This window comes from Macrobrachium rosenbergii, chromosome 10, assembly GCF_040412425.1.
Source record: "Macrobrachium rosenbergii isolate ZJJX-2024 chromosome 10, ASM4041242v1, whole genome shotgun sequence".
NCBI lineage: Eukaryota > Metazoa > Arthropoda > Malacostraca > Decapoda > Palaemonidae > Macrobrachium > Macrobrachium rosenbergii.
Genome location: NC_089750.1, coordinates 19,862,295 through 19,883,994, shown reverse-complemented (window position 1 = coordinate 19,883,994; position 21,700 = coordinate 19,862,295). Strand labels below are relative to the sequence as shown.

Below are 21,700 nucleotides of genomic sequence, written 5' to 3'. Positions count from 1 at the left end.
CGAGCATATATATATATATATATATATATATATATATATATATATATATATATATATATATATATATATATATGTATATATATATATAAGGTTTTTTTATTCAACAATGGGCGTGTGTCTTTGCACGTGAGCGCGCGTATGTATGTATGAATGTGCGTATTTATATATACGCATATACATACGAACATGCATACATACTGTACATGCGCGCACTCACTTGCAAACAAATGCACCCTTTACTGAATAAAAAAAAAACCGTATAACATTTCAACGGCCCCGGTATCGAGGTTTGCAAGGCATAAATAAAGCACCGTGTTTGTCGAGGGGAAAATTATGAGCATTAATTGGCTGCGCGCAGACTCATAATTTTGTGGCGAAGGCTCGTGGTGTGGCAGCAGGACCTTTCCTCGTTAATTAAGCGATGGGTCTTTCCTGTGGTCCCTTATCCCGCTGAATGGGGCTGTTATGGTCACGCCAGTGCAGTGATGTTCTCTCGTTTCTGACGGTTATGTAATCTTCTTCAACAAATCAGGAGCTATACGGTAGGTCTTGATGTGCTCTGTTGTCGTGTTTGTAGCTTATTGATGCTTGGGAGTATTTTTATGAATAAGTGTCGTAGCAATCATATTTGGTAGTGATTTTATATATGATTGCTACTGACACACACTCATTATATATATATATATATATATATATATATATATATATATATATATATATATATATATATATATATATATATATATATATATATATATATATATAATCACTGTCACCGTGTGTGTATATATACAGTATATATACATGTATATGTATGTATCAACATTAAATCTCCTCTTCAACGCTGAAGGGGAAATTGAGAGTAGAAAGGCTTGAAAGGTGTAACAGGAGGAAAACCTCTCAGTTTCACTATGAAACAATTATTGTTAGAAAAGAGTGGAAAGCAAGAATGGAAGAAAGAGAATGTGAAAGGAGGTACAGTAAAAGAAATGAAAAGGGTTTTAGCTAGTGCCCGAAGGGGCGCTGCAAAAATCCTTGAGTAATGCCCATAGTGCATCACATGAGGCGCACTGAGGACACTACCCTCCTTTGGGGGTTAGTTAATATTGACTACTACTGCATTAATAATATTAGCTAGTACAACCCTGATAGTGTTTACCTAAGGCTTGGAAATTGGTTGGAATTCACATGAACATGGTCCAAATCAGAGGAGTGCGTAGTGAAGTGATGCGAACTCCTTTGGGAAGGAAATACCCCAAATGGCAGATGAGCGTCTCTGTCGCGAGGTCAGTGGCAACCACATACTTCAGGTCAGTCATTTTACCTAGGAATGTTGTAGTTGGCATTACAGTCTGAGCACTGCTGTCTCCATGCGCCAATGGTTTAGGGTACAGATGTAATAAGCCTCAATGATTAGGACTTGTAAGTAAAGGGTTATGGACCCCTTGGTGGGAGAAAATGTTGAGTAAGTGTCATATGAGTCTCTTTTTCTTGATGCCAATGGCGAACACACTTTCTCACTTCTTTGAAGTTGCAGAAAAATCAAATAACAGAATCATCAAAACTGCATGATATATATATATATATATATATATATATATATATATATATATATATATATATATATATATATATACATATATACATAAATAAATAAATAATTTAGAGGCTTTTACCCAAGCTGATTGATTTATGAAAATCAGGCTGTCAAGCCAAGCACTGGCAAACTTTCGACCATCCAGAGCTAGTTTTTACAAAGGGGTTTATCTAATAAATAGCAGTTAAAGGATGAACAAGACTGTGACTGTTGCTTAGCTTTTCTGTGGAACCACACCCAAGTAGATGAAAAGAATTTTTGTATGAATTTTTTTAACAGAAATATATATATATATATATATATATATATATATATATATATATATATATATGTATATATATATATATTTATATATACACACTATATATATATACATATGTATATGCGTGTGCTTGCTTGAAGTCATATTCTTCCTGAAAACATCGCATAATCTGACACTTACTCTCCTCGTTCTAAAATCATCAGCGCGCCCTTGACTGCTGGTGTATACTTGAGCCGATGAAAAACTCCCTGCCGAACTGTTTAGATTCCCCACCCATGCCGTAAACCAATTTATGTTGCTCGTGCCTTTTGGAGAGTTTTTTTTGGACCCCTGCCTCCGCTGCTCCTCGATTAACAGGAAATTTTGTATTTGTAGTTCTTAGTTTTTGGGGCATTTCAAATCATCCGTGTCACATTAGTTCATTCGTTGGTTATGCTGTCGAGTGTTGTTTTTTAGATATTAAATATTACGAGGTTGCTCTACCTTTAGATGCTGGTTTCCTCCTAAAGCTACCTAGCAACATGTACAATAATGCCCAACAAATTGATACAAATAAGAGGAATTTCTGTCAAAATGATAGCATCGATAATCACAAACCACGGATTAACAGAAGAAAGCTGATTCATAGGGAGATGTTTTACTTCACGCGTCTTCGGAATCCCATAGAGTCCAATTATAAATGTTTGAGAGAGAGAGAGAGAGAGAGAGAGAGAGAGAGAGAGAGAGAGAGAGAGAGAGAGAGAGAGAGAGAGAGAGAGAGAGAATCAGTCTTAAATTATACCATCGACAGAAATTTGGTAACAATTTGCGATTGGGTCTCATATTCTTGATTTCTGAATAAATGAAGTAGAATTCAGCAATGTAAACTAGTATTGTACAATAATAGGTTTAGGTGGAAGGGCTCTGATAAACTCGCGCTTGAAAGGTACGTGTACACTGTAGATGAAAATCTAGCCAGACCTGGCTTCCTCTAGTGAGACTAACTTTAAGTGTGTGTACATTACACCATAATTTGCTCTCCCTGGAGCTTCGATAGAGTGGTGGTAGATTAAATCTAATGAGACTGCTCTACCGTTAGTGTACACTGGAGTGTGTTTGACCAGGAAGTCTCAGTCAGAACTGAGAGTCTCGGTTGTAAGATGTCACGGTCCAGGCAACTAGTCGCTGTAGTTGCGACATTAGTAATGAAGGCGTTGAAGAAAAAGAAGAGAAAGAGAAGTGTGTGGGTCAGAAAATGGATAGCCAGGTGAAATGGAGAAGGAGCACATTCCAAACTTTCATGTGATTTCTGATACAGGTATATTTAATGTCTTAGCTGTTTCTTTTATAGTAATTGCCTTCTTTTCTTCATTGCGGTACTGCAACAGCGACACATTCCAGGGTTCTGGAAACCTTTCATATTGCTGTATGAATGACAATGTCTGATCACTGTCCCATTTTCATTTTTCATTGGACGTCATTTCACTCACGTTGTACAGCAGTTCTCTCCCTAGATCGAAAACATTTATTTAAGTTCACGAATAGATCTAGAGCAGTCTCGGCACGTGTTCCCCACCTCGTGTCCACTACAATACTAGCTAGACTACAAGTCTACCGAAATCGGAGGTTAAGTCTAGCTAGCCACTCTCACTGCTGTTTGCACTATTTAGAGAGCTCTACTAGTAGCTAGAGCAAATCTAGCTAAAATATCTACAGTGTACACGTACCTCAAGCAGGCCATAACTTAAACAGCCGGTCTCCCAGAGACCATCTAAACATCAAGAACTACTGAGCGGAAGAAAATTAAATGTAGTATTCTTAAAAATCCCGTTTCAGTGACAAAGTGGTGCCGAAAACGAGAATGTAATGTTATTTATTTTGGACACCCATAAGAAAAAGCAGAATGTCGACTGTAACTTGTGATTCCGTCAAGGAAATACAACAGTATATTTTTGGCTCTCGGAGTTGGAGTCCAAATTCTATTTTTAGGGTCAAGAAAGTGACTGCAAAAGCAGTTTTTGTCCTCCTGGAGAGGAATACAAACTGCCATTTCTGTTATTCAAAGGTGCAGCTCAAGGAATGGAATGGAATGGAATATAAAATTTAGGCCAAAGGGCAAACACTGGGTCCTGTGAGGTCATTCAGCGCTGAAACGATAGTGGACAGTAAAAGGGGTTGAAAGGTGCAATAAGAGAACTTCGCAGTTGCACTGTGAAACAATTGTTAGGAGGGATGGAAAGAAATATGGAAGAAAGAGAATATGAACGGATATGAGGTACAGTAAAAGGAATGACAAGGGTTGCAGCTATGGGCTGAAGGAACTCTGCAAAAACCTTAATAATGCCTACAGTGCATCGAGTGAGGTGCACTGACAGCACTACCCTCCTACAGGAGCAATTCAAGGTGACATTTTAGGAGGTCAGAAAGGGAATGCAAAACGTGATGATTGGCGGCCATAAATGGGAATACAAAATTAAATTATTGACCTCAAGAGGTAAAAATGCTATTTTTGGTACCCAAAAGAAGAATTCAGAATAGGATTTTTGTGCATAAGATGGAAATGCAAGAGTACATATCCGATGCTCGTAAATGAATGCAAAATGCAGACTATGATGCCTAAAAGTATAATGCAAACACGAACTTAAATGGCCGAAAATAAAACGTGAAAGTAAGGTTTAGTCAGGAAGCAGGAGGCTAAACGACACTCTCATTTACAAAGAAAAAAATGCTAGTTTTTTTTTTTTACAAATTCCCAAAATTTTTTATCATTCGTAATTTTTCCTTTCTTTAGCCATTGCTCCAGCAATTATTTCTATCCTTCTTTTTAAGAGAAATCTCATTCGGAAATAGGACATGTATTTCCTAAAAAGCTTGAAATACGAGATATCCTGAATGGTGTGTTTGTTACCAGTTGAATTATCAGGCGCTGACCGCGTTCAGACTTTCGGAATTTCTGAGAAATTTATCAACGAAATTGAGACAGCCGCTAGTTCATGTCAGTGAGCAGAATTTTAATAATTCACTTTTAACTGCCAGTAATTATATTTTCATTTTTTAGCTTTTCGGCTGTATTACTGTTATCTCATTTTTGTGCTCCGATTTAGAGAGTTGGCCATGCAGAGAGAGAGAGAGAGAGAGAGAGAGAGAGAGAGAGAGAGAGAGAGAGAGAGAGAGAGAGAGAGAAAACGCAACTGTAGAACTGATGCAGAATGCAAGAAATTGAAAAGATAGGAAGCACATAATTACCAACTTCTTGGGAGACAGGGTACAGTGAGGAAAAAGATGCAAACATCTGAAAGCGAACAGGAAAACATAAAAACAATGAATTCATAAAACTTGAATAGTCTGGTAAAAGTAAAATAATAACAGAAAAGCTTGAAATTTTGAGATAGATTATGTAATTGTTACAACATAGTTTATTGCGCACAGAATAAGTACAAAACTGACAATGCAAAAAGGACATGAAGGATTTATCCAACTGATTCTCCAATTCTCAACTCGGGAATGTTTTTTGATATTGTTAATCAAGATTTTGCCATTCTGGAATGCAAAGTGGGGATTGATTTCATCTTTAAAGGAAGAGCAGCTGGCAAGCACTTGCCCATGTCAAAAGCAAGGGGCTTGGAGGACGAAATCATCCTTCGTTAAAATTGCAAAGGCATACCGAGAGGATGATGAAAACCCTTGAAACTGCTCGCCTTTGTAATTTCACAACAAGGCTGTTGCACCCAACACCCTCTTCTGTCATTAACAAAATGATTCGATCGCGCGGTTTTGGTTAGCCGTGAATTCTGAGCAACTTAAACTGAGTACTAATTTCAGGATATCTTGCAGTGGAACAGCAGGTCATATGAGTGTTCATAGTTCAACAGGATAAGCAATTGCTTGTTCCACTTTCATAAGTCACTCTTCACGTGAGTGGGTTTCTAAAGGAGCTTTTTTTCTCAGTCCATGAGAAAAGCTTATGTTAAAAAGTGAAAGAAATGAGAAATCTGGTGGGGAGAGCAATCAGAAAACATAGGTTGGATAGTTGAAGACACTTATGATAATGACCTTGTTCTGAGTAATAACGGACTGATGGCACTTCATAAAATCTACTACCCAAATCAGTGCTCTGCTATTAACCGAACTATATACTGTATTCATCTAACATCCATCTTAACTACAAGTGGTTAGTAGATGACTATTCTTGGGAATGACCACATTCCTATCTTGTTTAAACCCATTGTACATTCTCCCATAGACATTGCTTTGAAGTGGCAGGAACTAAAATGGTGACCAGTGTATAGGTCAGCATGTCACTATTGACAAAGACTAGCTCTTTTGGTGCTTACATTGAGACTAAAACTACCTTATGAAAACTGTAAAAAGGCAGAGGAGTCTATTCCAAGTACAAAACGTCCAAACAGGACTTTGGCTATTAAGATATGCTAAACAGCTTGTCAGTTCATACTGAAAAAGTAGGCCATGACATGGGACTTCTAGTATGTTCTAAAGCTTTTAGAGTACTGTCTGTTGACTGTAAGGAACCTCCATAAACACTTAGAGGAACTTTGGTTGCAACTTGATGTGAGACTAAAAAGGCCTCATAAGAATGCAACCTTCAAGATTCTAGGTGTGTAACTGTACAGTTTGGTAGATCCTTGAAACCCTTCCAAAGAAGACAGGTGCGTGATGATGGAGTACCTCCGTTTTTTTAGCATCAAAAGATTGATGAAGTCCAACCACCTTGGGTCTTACCAGATATCTTGTGTTGCTTAAAAAATGGCGATGAAAAGTTATAGTCAGAAGAGATTAGAGTAATTTTTTTGAAACATGATGCAAAGCACAAGGTCCAGTAAAAGATCTGTACTGATGGCTCTAAATCAGACAAAGCTGGCTGTGCTGTTGTGTGCGGAGTAGAATAGAATAGAATACAGAAATAAGGCCAAAGGCCAAGCGCTGGGACCTCTGAGGCCATCCAGCACTGAAACAAAAATTGAGAATAAAAAGGTTTTACAGGTATAACAGGGGAAAACCTCGTTGCACCATTTGAAACAGTTGTTAGAGAGGGTGAAAAGTCAGATGGAAGAAAGTGTATGAACGGAGGTACAGTAAAAGGAATGAAAGAGGTTGCAGCTAGGGGCCGAAGTGATGCTGCAAAGAACCTATTAGATAATACCTACAGTGCACCACATGAAGTGCACTAACGGCATTACTTCCCTACGGGTAGATAAGGTAAGAATGGTAAACTTGCCTGTTGGATCAGCAGCAGGTGCAGCCGAGATGGCAGCTATAGTCCAAGCTCTAGATGTATGCCACTCAAAATTTATATTCCAACGCTGAGAGCATATTAGAATCCATAAAAATGTTCATTCAATGCATCCACTTGTTTGAAAGGTCTGGGAATAGTTTTTCTGCATAGTTTCAATTTTTTTTTTTTTTTTTTTTTGGGGAGGTCCCAATTCATCTATGGATTCAGGGAAACGTGATGGTTGACAAATGCTGGAAAATGACTGCTTACAGTAATATATAAAAAAATGTGCGTTCCCCACTTAAACATGAAACTACCTGCTAGGTATTATATTAAATGGAAATGGCAAGAAAGATTGTCTTCCCCATCTCATAACAAACAATAACATGAAAGCATAAGCAGCATCTTTATTGGCCATCCTTCCAGACACCTAGGAGGGGTGAAATTATTTCAAGCTGGCTGGGAACTGGACCCCTTCACTATCCCCTTAAATGTACTTAAGATGGTTATCAGTCCCCGTGGGTGTGCTCCCTGTGATGAGCTATCAGTGACTGGCGACAGATTCCACCTTAATTGAAACTCATGAAATTTTGGGAGAAATTTCAAAATTCCTTTGCTCAATTTTTTTATTTTTTTTATTAAGATTTTTAGATATTTCCATAATGCACTATACTTGCAATTTTTCCCAGCTTCTTATATACTTAAAATATACTGCATACTTTTTTCCTTTTTCTTTACTAAACATAACCAGAAGTTAATGACTGACTGCTGAAAGGACTACATATAACTACAACAGAGTGAAATTAAGATTAAGTGTTCAAGTTTGTACGTCATATCACCATCTAGTTACATTTAGCAATGAATGACCTTATGGCCCCAGTCTTTGGGATATGTCCCTAACTTCCACACATCTGTCTATCCACCCTAGAGTTGCCAAAGCACAAATCTATTACGTAATCGTATTAAACAGAAAACACAGTCCATGTATAGTCAAAATAGCTTGACACTGTTCACAAGTTATGGAGTTCCGAGGTTAGAGAAAATGTGTCAGTGTGATGACAGTCGTTATGAAATTTACCTTGAGGGTAATCCCTAACCCCTATTTTTTTAACAAGTACTTTTCTTCCATTTTTAATATGACCAGAAACATCGAAAATTAAAACTTAAAAAGCCATATGAAACACTAAAGTTGTTTTGAAATTACACTATTATTAAGAATATATTAATGGACCTTACCTTAGCTTATACAAAAAGAGAAAGATGTCAAGCATACACGAGAAAATTATTCTTCCATAGATTAAAATAGGTGTAATTTTTAACTGATATAAGAAATTCTTTTACATCACAAGAATTAAAAAATAGTTTAATTTTTAACTGAATATAAGAAATTCTCGAGTTTTACAAGAATTTCATCAAGAAATATTTCATCACAATAAAATTTCATCAAGAAATTCTCGAGTTTACATCACCAATAAGAATTTCATCAAGAAATTCTCGAGTTTACATCACCAATAAGAATTTCATCAAGAAATTCTCGAGTTTACATCACCAATAAGAATTTCATTATTCCTTTAGCTTATTACGGACAATATCAGAAAACCCTAACTTCAACACTCGATTTTAAATGATTTCCTTTCTTTTAAAAAGCGATCTATTTAGCAACTACGAGTTATTATTCTGAATTTTTCCACAATGTAACCTTTAATTTTCAAACTGACTTGCACAAACAGTAGGCCGTTTTATTACCTCTCAAAGACTTTGAATATCATTTCCTAAATCCATCAAATATAAGTATTGAGGCTAATTAACTATCTTCTCCCATTTATTTTTAATTTATTAATTTTTAGACTTTTAGAAGAAACCCCTAAAATTTTATCCCGATTCTTCCCCGTTAACAGTAGTGTCTCATTGCCTCTCAAAGACTTTGAATATCATTTCCAAAATCTATCAATAATAGCATTGAGTCTAATTAACGATCCTCCCATTTAGTTTTAATTTTTAATTTTTAAACTGACTTTTACAACAAACCCTTACATTTTGATCTGTATTCTTCCCGTTAACAATAGACTGTGTCGTTACTCTCAAAGACGGAATATTTTCACAATCTATCAATTATAAGTATTGAGGCTAATTAACTATCTTCTCCCATTTATTGTTAACCCCATTTATTTTTTGGGTAACAATCGGGAGTAACAAAAAAGACATTTTACTGCATAGCACATCAGACCGTTTTTACATTTAGGCTTGCTAAAAATAATTTCACTAAGGGTTCTTGACATTTGTGAAAAAAATGTGCACTTTTATACATTTCCCATAAAACTACTTCTCTTTATAGAACTTGTCTGTGTCTGGGTCTCGTCCTGGCGTTTCTGGGAATCACCAGTACTTCTTCGAGGTCTCCACTGAAACTCTACTATGCTTCCACTAGAGTAACTTTTCAGTGGGTTTTTTGCAAAACAATTTCAAGTGCACACAGTGGTGAATTTTTGGGTTCCTTATTTTTCCAGCACTCCCTATAGGCCTCGAGTCATTAATCAAATAGGATCTGTTCCCAGGGCTGGAAGGAGAGCAGTTGCAGGGGGCACAGTGTTGTAATCTTCCAGAAGTGAAGTGAGAATATTTCATACGAATATTAATCAAAAGGTGGAATCTTCAGTGACATGCCTGGAACGAAAGTAAGCATGTCACAAAATAGTGCCTGCAGCAGTCAAGCTGATGTTTCTTTCAAGCTCGCAGTAATAACCAAGTCTGCACCAAAATTTATAATGATACTCACACCATATGATTTTAATGTACAATGAATAGATTAAATTTTTCACTCTCTTCGAATAACAAGAAGCTAACTTCAGCTCTGGCGGAAAAAAAACTTGAAAATTACCATCAGAAATAGATCACTACTAACAGACAATATCAGTGCTAAAGAAACAGTAGCCACTTTAGTTTGTGTTTGTGGATGGAAATTTTTGAGACTAACAAAGGAAGAGAAAAATACTCTCATTTAAAAAAATCCTACAGTAAAGCTAAATATCATTAAATTTTGTTACAGACCCTGGGTGCATAACCACCTATGCATTGTTAAAACTGGGTTACAGCTTAGGTTTCGTAGCAATTATGAATATAAAGATTACTTCACTGAACCTTGTTCATCAACGATATCTTAAAATACCTTTATTGTAGATACGAACACGACTGCACAGTTAATCAGCAAACTTATGAATCATTTAATATTTATTCATAAAAAAAGACTTCACTGGGGGCAATCACCATAAAAAACAGTTCATACAAAAGGGGATCATGAAAATATGCAAAATTTTATCAAGTAAATAAAAGCACATACTAACATTAAGCAAGGTAAAAGAATAACACTACAAAATTTTAAACTAAAAACTTAAAACAACCAACTACCAGTTAGTAGAAAAATTGTTACCAATTTTTTTTACAATAGGATTTCACGCTATATAGAATTAAAAAGATTAGCATAATCAGATTCTCTAGCCTAAAATTCAAAATGAGAAATTACAAGCAGAAAATAAGCAACGTTGGGAAGTACTATTACACAAGCTCCAAAAACAACGGGGCCACAAAAATTCTTGCAAAACGATGAAGCAATCACCTCGAAACATTTCAGTTCACACTACTGTCAGTGTGATGAATCTTTAAATGTAACTCCAATATAGTCACCATAGAGCTGAAATCTAATAACCCAGAGACTGGCCACTCATCAAAATAAATAAATAAATCTTGAAAGACGAGGAGATGTCCCAGCAGAACTAAACGAGGAAAGTCAGAATATATCCCAGTATCACACTGTCTTGCAATAACGGGAAAGTAGTATGTAGCTCTAAAAATGGAATTGAGACCAAAATAGCTTCATAGGGTCGTGGTGTCTCAGATTCAGATCTAGCGAACCAAGCTGGGAATTGTAGCTAATTTCAGCTTTCTTTCTACCTCTGAACAGCTACCTCAGTACGGAAGGGTGGTGGTGGGGAGGCTTAGTACTGGCTTCCCACTGCTCACCCCAGGGACTCTTTAAAAAGATATTACAACGCCATTTGCCAATGAAGATTTTGCAAAGGTCAGTGTTACTCGACTTTTATATTCATTCAGTGATAAATTCGCTTAAAACACTGCGAAGTTAGTGATGCCCCCAAAAAAAAAAAAAATAAAATTATATAAAATACTGTTTTTAAGAGAAAAATAACTAAAGAATTTCAATTTTTGAACTATCAGGCACCTAAAATTATTAAATTTAATTTTAATATCAATGACCTTGAATCAGAAATCCCTTCACCATACCAGTAATTACCAGAAATAAAGAATTGAGGAAGAAAATTTTCTAGAAATATCTGGGGAAAATTCTCCACTCGGACATTGTTCATCACGAGGTTCCATTCCTTTGAATATCTACTTTATCGAGTTGAACGTTGATTATTGCTCCTAAACCTATTGAGGACAACTTTTCCATGGCCAGTTTAATGTCCCAGGTATTTGACTGTTGCCTGAGCAGGTTCACATTCAGTTTTGATTTGTAAACTATACCTGCTCACAAAGTGTTGCTTCCAAGTGATAAAAATTAAAATCAATAACATATGCCACAGTTACCAATTCCAAGTGGCAGTTCTCATCTTGGAAAGTACTGACAGACTTCGCCCCAAAATCATGGTTCCTCGTTGGACGAGTCGGTAGAGCTCTCGGCTAGCACTCTGCTAGGCCCGAGTTCGGGTCTCCGGCCGGCCAGTGAAGAATTAGAGGAATTTATTTCTGGTGACAGAAATTCATTTCTGGTATAATGTGGTTCGGATTCCACAATAAGCTGTAGGTCCCGTTGCTAGGCAACCAGTTGGTTCTTAGCCACGTAAAATAAGCCTAATCCTTCGAGCCAGCCCTTTCTAGGAGAGCTGTTAATCAGCTCAGTGGTCTGGTTAAACTAAGGTATACTTACTTCACCCCAAAATCATAACCAAAAGGTATAACCAAACATTATATCAGTAATTTTATTTATAAATGTTAATACTCCTCTAGCTCGATCTGTAATACCTCTTGAGATACGGAGATAAGATTAGAATAAGATTTAGGCCAAAGGCCAAGCACTGGGACCTATGAGGTCATTCAGCGCTGAAAGGAAACTTGAGAATAAAGTAAGTTTGAAAGGTGTAACAAGAGGAAAACCTTGTAGTTGCACTATGAAACAATTGTTAGGAGAGGGTAGCAAGTAAGATAGAAGAAAGAGAACATGAACGGAGGTACAGTAAAATGAATGAAAGGGGGCGCAGCTAAGGGATGCTGCAAAGAACCTTAATTAATGCTACAGTGCACCGCGTGAGGTGCAATGATGGCACTAACCCCCTTAGGGGGTAATACCTCTTGACAGCATCACTTCAACACATCAGGCTTGAGATTATCTAACAAACATTCCTGTATCTTATATAAAAAAAACTCTTAACATAATCACGTCTATTCTGACCATTTCCTTTATTAACTAGAACAACTGGTGAACACCATGGATTATTATATATTAAACCATTGTCAAACTACTAAACCTCTTTATCAAAGAAATTTTTTCAGGATTCATCTCGCGTTACTGGATTTAAATTTTCATGCACAACCACGTTTTTTAAAAACCTACATCTAGGCACATCTTTAAAATGGTGTTTATATCCATGCAGCAAATGGCTTATATCTTCTTTTGTCTCATATGGCTAAACCCTAAATTCTGCATGGCCTGGCCTCCTTGAAAGATTTACAAGTAAAATTAGTACTGCAGTGATTGGGTAGATTTAGGCATATCAAACTGAGCGAAGAACAGCACGGATACCTCTCTATCTTTGCTCTAATACATCAGATACACAACTTCAGGGTATCTGCAGATATCCTTAATAGTAAGCTTGTAGTTGTAACCTGATAAGGTCTTTAGAAGAAATCTACATGACCAGTCAATTTCCACAAAATCCTTTCCACTATCTTTTCTTCCGTATTAGGTGCTGAGATATTGTAGTCGGGGTTCACAATTTACCACTATCAACAGACTTGCCAAAGTCATTTGCCACTGACATCTTTGGGTATTGTCAGTTTATCTACAACAAATTGCTTGCCTTTCAACAAAACTAAAATCTAAAAATCTAGGTGACATAAGGTTACTATATCAGGAAACAATCCTATAAACAGCCTATGTGTGACCTTGGTTGACTGAGGACTGACCTCAAAGTTCAGCAATTGCGTGGACACCATTATCACGAAGCAATATAACTTCCAGACAGTCAGGTCCTAGACCAAACCTCATAAGATTTCATAATCTGCTAAAAAGGACAAAACACTCAACCTCACCTACAATACTCCTTGTACTCTCTACAGGAGACACGGGTTGAACTTAGATAAGGACAGTACCACTATATACACCCAGTCTTCTGACATTGGAAAGACTGCTCAGCCTTGTCACCTAACCTAAGGGTGTCAAACTGGTTTACACTTCGCGACAACCACTGCCAGAGCAGTTACTTTCTTACGAGCAAATTCCATGTGTTTGCTGAGGATGCTTACGGAGTTCCTTAAATATCAACCGATAAACACCTATGGGTTTTTAAATTTAAGATTTACCTTTTAATTGCTTCGCGGTCTTTGAAATAAAAAAAAAAATTCTACGTCCCATTCTCGAAACTATGAACTAGCTTGACAGCAGTGCTACCTTAATAGCCTATTATTAATCATGCATAACCTTCAACTTAATGATTCCTTATGTTTTATCCCCTACCTCTTAACCTTCAGTTCGCAATTAACCCCTGTCCAACTTCTCAAACAGATCTCTCAATCATGCACCATCCTTTTTTTTTGAAGCTGTTAGTGCCTGCCTAACAATTGCTCCTGACGCTCAAGTGAAAACTAAATACTGCAGTAAAACATCAGTTCCCTATAATTGCTTTGACCAAGGAACTTTAGGGATATTTTGAGAGTCTAGTACAAAGATTCAACAACTGTCATTTCAGATACCCAAGTCAAGAAAGGCAAACCGAAAAAGGAAGAAATTATAGAACAAAACCGTAGAGCGTTAAAACGCCAATTTCAAAGAATCATTAGTAACTTACCAAGCTAATAGCTCCAACTAACTTCCAAGGAAATCTTTTTTTACTTCACGAAATGAAAATACTACCAATCACCTCATTCAACTTTCTCCATGAAAAACATAAAATACTATCAACATAAAAATGAAATTGTCATGGTCGCCAGTCTTGTTACGGACCCTGGGCTTTATAACTGAAGTTTCGTAGCAAATGTACGTATTGACTGATTATATTACTTACACCGAACAGTGTTCATGTAAAGTAAACAGCTTACTTCCAGAGTCGAACGGGATACACAGTTATTCATCATTGACTGATTCATCTGATTATGAATCAATCGTAAAATTATTTTTCCATCAAAACTGATTTCATTATCTGAATGTTATCACCATGAAACAGAAGAGAAGGGCAAATGAGGGCAGTGAAAATTTCAAAATACTTCCTATGTTATATTAAATCCGTAATAACACAAAGGAAAGGAGAGCAATTACGCTACAAATCTATGAACTAGAAATAAACTCGTGTGCAACTAATCAGTTATATACCACCCAGAAATAGAAATATACAAGTTCTTTTACAGTAAAGACTTCACATACACACACTCGGTAGAAAAATTCCAAAGTTTAAATAAATAGTGATCCTAACGTAAACCCCAAAAGATGCAAATGCGCACTGAAAATAAGTGAGGTTGGGAAGTACCGCATTTATTTTATTTTTTTTTTATTGAAGTCCCCGCCAGCGGGGACTTCAATTCTTGTAGAACGATGGAGCAATCACTCCCCACTCTGGCCAGTTACAAAATCACAAGAAGTTCAAGTCTTCAAAATATTTTAAAGGGCGAAGCGATGTCCCAGTAGAACTATGACGAGAGGAGTCAGAACATCTAATATTACATAGTCTTGCACTTTCAGGAACAGTACTGCAAAGATGACAACAAAAATGCAGGGAGAGGCCAAAATAGCTTTCTAAAGTCATGGTCCTTCACTGATCTCGATCTGGCATACTTCTCTCAAAACTGAATGGAATGTTTTCCTGACTTTTAACACCTCCACTTTTACCTCTGAACAGCCACCTCTCACTACGAAGGAAGGGGTGGGGGCTCCGTTCTGTTTTCCAACACTCACTCCCCATGGACATGTGAAAAAGAAAAACAAGGAATATTAGGTAGCACCACTACAGCGCTATCTACTAATCAGATTCTACAAATGTGAAAAGTTACCTGACTTTTCATTTCATTCAATAATAATTTTTCTTACAAAATAGGCGAGGCTCGTGATGAGGTTATACTTGACTTAATATAACCTACAAGCAATAAGGACCTTTTTTCATTTATGGCGCATATCGTGCTAATCTTAATTCATATCCGTATTTATCCAATTTATCATTTATTTATCATTTTGATACTTTGGTACTTATCCGGTAACACTCTTTGAAAGAATTGAGTTTGAAATATACATATCTGAAGACTAGTTCCCTTGATTTGAAACAGACCCAAGACGTTGACATATATGCTCAGGCCATATATATATATATATATATATATATATATATATATATATATATATATATATATATATATATATATGTGTGTATATGTGTATGTGTGTATGTGTGTGTGTGTGTGTGTGTACGAATAAAATTATTGTCTCCAAAAAATTCAACGTACTGCATCTATGATATAGAATAAGGATTTCACATTCTTAAATTCTTAACGAACAACAAATTCGGGACAGCTCCATAATTGTTGACTTTCCTACATGAAAATTACTTTTGATTCTTGAAGGTTGGATGGAAATACCTTGCCATTTATTATAAGAGATTCATCTTTGACAAGAGGGCTTGGCTAAATCAGATTTATCTTTTTAACCAAGTGATGAGAAATTTATTGTAATTTTAAATAAGGGTTCGAATGGCATGGTTTGTTTAGAAAATGTTTACAGGTTACTGTATACAGCAAAAGTAGAGGGCAGTAGGGTGAGAGACTGACAATTTATGTAGTTGTGCAAGAGTGTTTACAACATTATTTTGGTGGCGTTATGTTGATTTGACTTCTGGTATCAGAGGTAAGATTTAGCCTTATTCACCTCAGCAAGTTGATCAGTGGTGTAACTGCTGCTGGATGAAAATGCAAAGACCTCTAGTGCTTTCAACAATATTCATAACTTGATGATGATGTTGCAGCTCTGAGACTGGCATGAAATTCAACAGTGGCTTCAATGAATTTTAATTTGGTCATACACTGACCTTTCTCTTTGAAGAAGTGAGATCCTTTGGGAAGATATGACATTAGGCTTAGTAAATGTTGCCAGCTTTAGCAGTATATATGCAGTAGTAAATCATACTACAATTTCATGAACAAATATTTGTCTTGATATTGCGTTGTTAATTTGATACAGTCATTTAAGACATTTAAAAGACACAAAACCTGATGAACATTTGATAACAATATATTTAAAGAAATATTCACTTTCCAAAAATTTGCATTCGTACAATTTTCTTTAGATGATTCAGTTAGGTTTTTGGTGGATTTTGTAATCTTAATAACATATATCATCCCAAAGTAAACTGAAATACCTACAAAAAAAAAATTATCCTTTTCTCCTGGTTGAGCACTGTTTTTATTACAACATTTTCTGTCTAAGAGAATCTCATCATGTATTGAATTGAAAATTCCTGCCATGACAAGTATTTTGGAAAATAAATTTTTTTATAGTACAGGAAAGTCGCCTTTATTGGCAGCTGCAACTCAACAGTTTGTTTTCAGTTCCGCGGAATTGGCTTTGCTTCCTATATAAGGATGATTCAAGGAAAATGTCCTTGCAGTATATCCCCCGTCATCTCTAAGTGCGCCTTCCTTCTTTTGAAATTAAAATCTTTGCCCCTGTATCTGGTTCGTCTGCTACCAATTGAAAATCCAAGCATTAAATCTTCTATTACGATTACATTTAATATTTTCACCTCTTTCATATCATGTGTAAATTCTGTTTCTCTTAATGTTACAGTTTTTTCATTTGAGAATTTTCATAAAACAGGGTAAGGACTGATGATGTTTGATTTGGTGATAAATTAATCTTCTGTAAATTTCATCCAACATTAAGGTTTCACTCGCGTTATTATTTTTTGTTTTACGGTTTTCCTTTTCTGCTTCGGTTTCATGTGTAATAGATTTTTTATAACATTAATGTATCTCATCCAGAAGTAAATTGACATTCTGGCTCTTGCATGCCTCCTGGAAGCATTTTCATAATGTAAAGTAGCTCAAAATGATTAAATATTCTAATAATTCTGCTATTTTCCAGCTCATGTTGCACACACACACACCGTTTATAAATTGAGGGTGAAAATGGAAAATGATAGAATATTCTCTCAGGATAAAATTAATAACATTTTTATCGTATTGATTTTGGATTCCAAATAATCGAGAATCCATGCCGTTTTTTTTTGGTCATTTTTTTATAACGAATGTAGGGTTAATTGTATGACCACATAGACATGCATTATTGGTCTCGATATTTTTCTCTTTTAGAAATGTATGACATATTTAGATATTTGAGCCTTTTGGCTTTGTTAATTGTTACGGCATCCATGTACTGAGCAGTTAACTTGCAAGTTAGGTGGCAGTTAATTGGCAGTTTGCGACATGTAAATGTGTAAAGACAAGTAACAGAACTGAACTGGCTGAGCCATGAAACCTCACCCAAGGCCCTTACCCAGGCATACTGTAATAAGTGTGACGTCACAATTCATTATACTGTACCTTTGCACTAACTGAATTAGTCTCTGTTGGCCTTGGCATAACCCATCAGCTTGAGGATTTCCAGCTTCCCGGATGTGGATGACTGATTCACCCTCTTAATTGTGAATCGTTGTGTGATACATTTTCATTTCTGTTTACAATTGTCAGTTTATTTATCACTTACATATTCACAAGTGACTTCACGCTTGTTTGACTGTTTTTTTTTTTTTTTTTCTGGCCACTTGGCTAGTGGTATCTTTACCTGTGGCACTCTCTCAGTGTTGTATTTTATTAATGTTACTCATCATGACATAGGAAGCGTCCAGTCCAATGTTCTTAGAATTGCTTTTACTGAAAGTTTAATTAGGTGGCTAGTCGTGCATTTCACGCAGTTTTATACTTGTCTCATCATTAATATGCATGGCTTGCCAGATTTCGCGCTGGGCTAGGACGTCTTCATAGCATTGGCTAGAGTTTGCTTTGCCTCCGTTGTATTTAGTAGTGACAAGTAGCTATGGTGGACTCACTGTTGTCTTTCACTCTCTCCACTAGACAGACTTTATGCTTTAGCATTTGTGCTTACTACTTTTGCTCGCTTACTCTCTAAGCTATATTCATCTGTTTCAACATAGTATCTATCTGGGGCTGGATAGCTATAATCTCGTGATATCTAAATGTAAGTTTAAGCATAAGTACTAATACCAGGAATTGATGCCTTTTGCATTAATTTCTTCTGGGTTGTGGAGGACAAATTGAAAGAGGGTTAACTGTCACGCTCAACTGCAAAACGTGAGTAAGGAGCAATTTATCCCATGACCCCTATGTCAAACCCCTTTCTTTTAACGTTGAGGTAATGGAATCTTATTCTTATCTTTTTCCTTACTAATTCCCACGTTAGCAACCTTTTCCTTGGCATACTGTGAACCAACATCTTGTGCCACAACCAATTGCCTTTCAAGGACCACCGTCCCCACCCCCACCTCTTTTTTTTTTTTTTACCATGGGTTCGACAGCCTTCCTGCTTTTTCTCTTGTTGGCGAACTATAATCCACCAGTCATACTGAGTGTTAGTGACATTACAACACTCACATTCAGTAAGGCTGGTGGATTCTTTTGTAGAGTTTTATTTTTTTTATTATTCATTATAGTGAATTCATTTTACTACACAACCTCCTGCCCAATTTTTTGCAGTCTTTGTCAAGTCTGTTCCTGTCATATGATAAGGCTGGCGATAATGTTGAATTTCTAAAACAAAACCCATGGTCCAATATAGTGAATAAAACCGGTAAGTGGAGACTCGCATATCTATATTTACTGTAGGCCAAGTCTTGATCTTCATGTGTTTTGAAGGGCACCCTGTTATTCACTACTACTCTCCATGAAGACTACTTCACCACTTCTCCTGTATAGGATGTTTGCTCTGAAGGCTGCCTTGTCCTGTGCTTGTAAATTCATATTAATTGCACTTTCGTGTCCTTTTTATTTTTTGCTGTTACTTCATTTTGCTGGTCTATATTTATTCTTAGGACAATATGAAACATTTGAATATTATGTTCAATGATTGTTCTTTCTCTTTCTAATATTCTAAGAGAATTTACCCTCTTAGGTAACTGAAGGAAAGAATTGGATTTATAATTGATTATTAAGAATGAAAAGTCCACGAAAATAGCTTGACATGGGGACTCAAAATTGTCAGACATTTGAGGTTTAAATGAAGGACGATTTAAAAAATTGTACTGGGTTAGGAAAATAGGTCAGATAGCAATTCCAAACAAAGTAGGACGTTAAAACTCAGAATGGGTTAAAATTATTTTGAGACAAGTTGAATGAGAGTTTTATGAAAATACTAGGAACTATAGGAATAATTGTGAAGTTTGTGATACTGGGAGAAACTTTGTTCTGTAAGAGAGAGAGAGAGAGAGAGAGAGAGAGAGAGAGAGAGAGAGAGAGAGAGAGAGAGAACTTAGTCTAATTCTTGCCTTAGTACTTGAAACTTGTGAAAAAAAAGTTTAGATATCTAAGTTGCACATGGAAATAATTTAAAATTATAGGAAGTATCTGTTCCCAACAAATCATTAAATTTTGAATATATTCAAGATAATGTCACACTAACGAATAACTATGTTCCTGGAATATCGTTGTCGGTTTCCAGTGCTAAAAAAGCCTTTCACAAATGCAATGGTGCCTGAATAGTGTTTAACTGAGGTAGAGGTTCGCACCAGAGTTAATATGCACATGTGCTTTTTGCAATAAAGATATCCTCTTGATTTCAACATTCTGCCTTGGAATCATCAACAAACCATGGTATCTGTTGAAAAGTTGATGTTAGGCATCATGGTTGGTGTACCTGAGCAAATGGACCAGAAATATAAGCTAGCGCGTTTAAACAGATGGAGTTTACCATAAAGTGCCATAAGTTCGTTTCTTTGGGAATTTTAGTGCAGTTCGGTTTTTCAGTGATTTAGGATTTTGCCTCTTGCTAAAAACCTTAGCCACGATAATTTCACCATCAATAGGTAAACTGTGAATCACTGAATTTAGACTGAAGCTCTGAGATATTAATAAAGTTCTAAGATACTGACAAAGTGAAGAGAAATTACCTTTACACGAACTGTATTCAACTGAAGTATGAGATCTGTATGTGATATTCTCCCGACCTTCATGACATCGCTTGGTATTCTGCCTGTGAGTTACTTTGTTGTAGAACATAAATGTTTACGAATTGCAAATGTTTGTTGTTGTTAGATTGAGTTACCGTGTGTCAACGTGTACTCTTACTCTCTGGAGAAGACTATGTCCTACATGGTTTTACAGCTTAATTAAACATAACTACAGGAAAGGAAAGCTAATATGTCTATATATATATATATATATATATATATATATATATATATATATATATATATATATATATGTGTGTGTGTGTGTGTGTATGTATGTATATATATGTAAATAATGTATATACATATGTATATATATATATATATATATATATATATATATATATATATATATATACATTGCTTTCCTTTCCTGTAGTTAGTTTAATTAAGCTGTAAACCATATATATAATTTTATAAAATCATGGATAGGATTATTATGTGCGGATGAACTAAAGTCCCTTGTTTTTGCACATGTTTATTACATATGTAGTGTTTTTTGTTAGAATGTAGTAGAATAAGTGTGACAGTGTCACAACTGGAGTCATAGATATGGGAAAAATCATAAAAATAGCTAGAGACGTGGAAATGAGATTTGATAATCGGGGAATAAATGGAAAACCGACTTTAGGTATCGAGAATCATTCATTCCTGTGACAGAAACTATAAACAGGGAGAGAATTTCGGTGCCATAACGGAACAGGGAATAATAAAACACTTTATTACATGACCTACTAAACGGATAGAGGTCATGACATCTGTAGTAAACAACAATTACTGAAGTATCACTTGTGGAAACTAGAGAACGAGGATGTCCTACGGAGAATAGAAGCGAAATCCTAAGCGACGAAGGATGTACGAATATCTGGAATATAATTTATTCCCATCTTAGCTGGGTGGTTTAGACAGTAGGCATATCTTACAGTCAAGGGATTCTTGACCCCTCCAAAATGCATTGAGAGGCATCTGTTATCTCATAGCATTTTTTAAATTATTATTCCCGGAATGCAAAATAACTTGAAAGAATAATTCTCCTGATCAACCTTTGTAGAATTAAGAATTTATTTCATGGTTTATGTTTTATATTTTCTTCAGGTTTTTTTTTTTTTTTTTTAATTTTAGTTGTCAGCCAACCGTAGTAAAAACAGTTTTCACAGGTACTCCGTGAACAATGTATG

The 21,700-nt window shown here is 35.9% G+C and overlaps 1 protein-coding gene across 1 annotated transcript in view; it reads left to right on the top strand.

Moving 5' to 3' along the window:
• The window catches only part of LOC136842538 (uncharacterized), a 182,840-nt gene that overhangs the window by 138,867 nt on the left and 22,273 nt on the right, over positions 1-21,700 (top strand). The gene's annotated exons all lie outside the window — the stretch shown is intronic.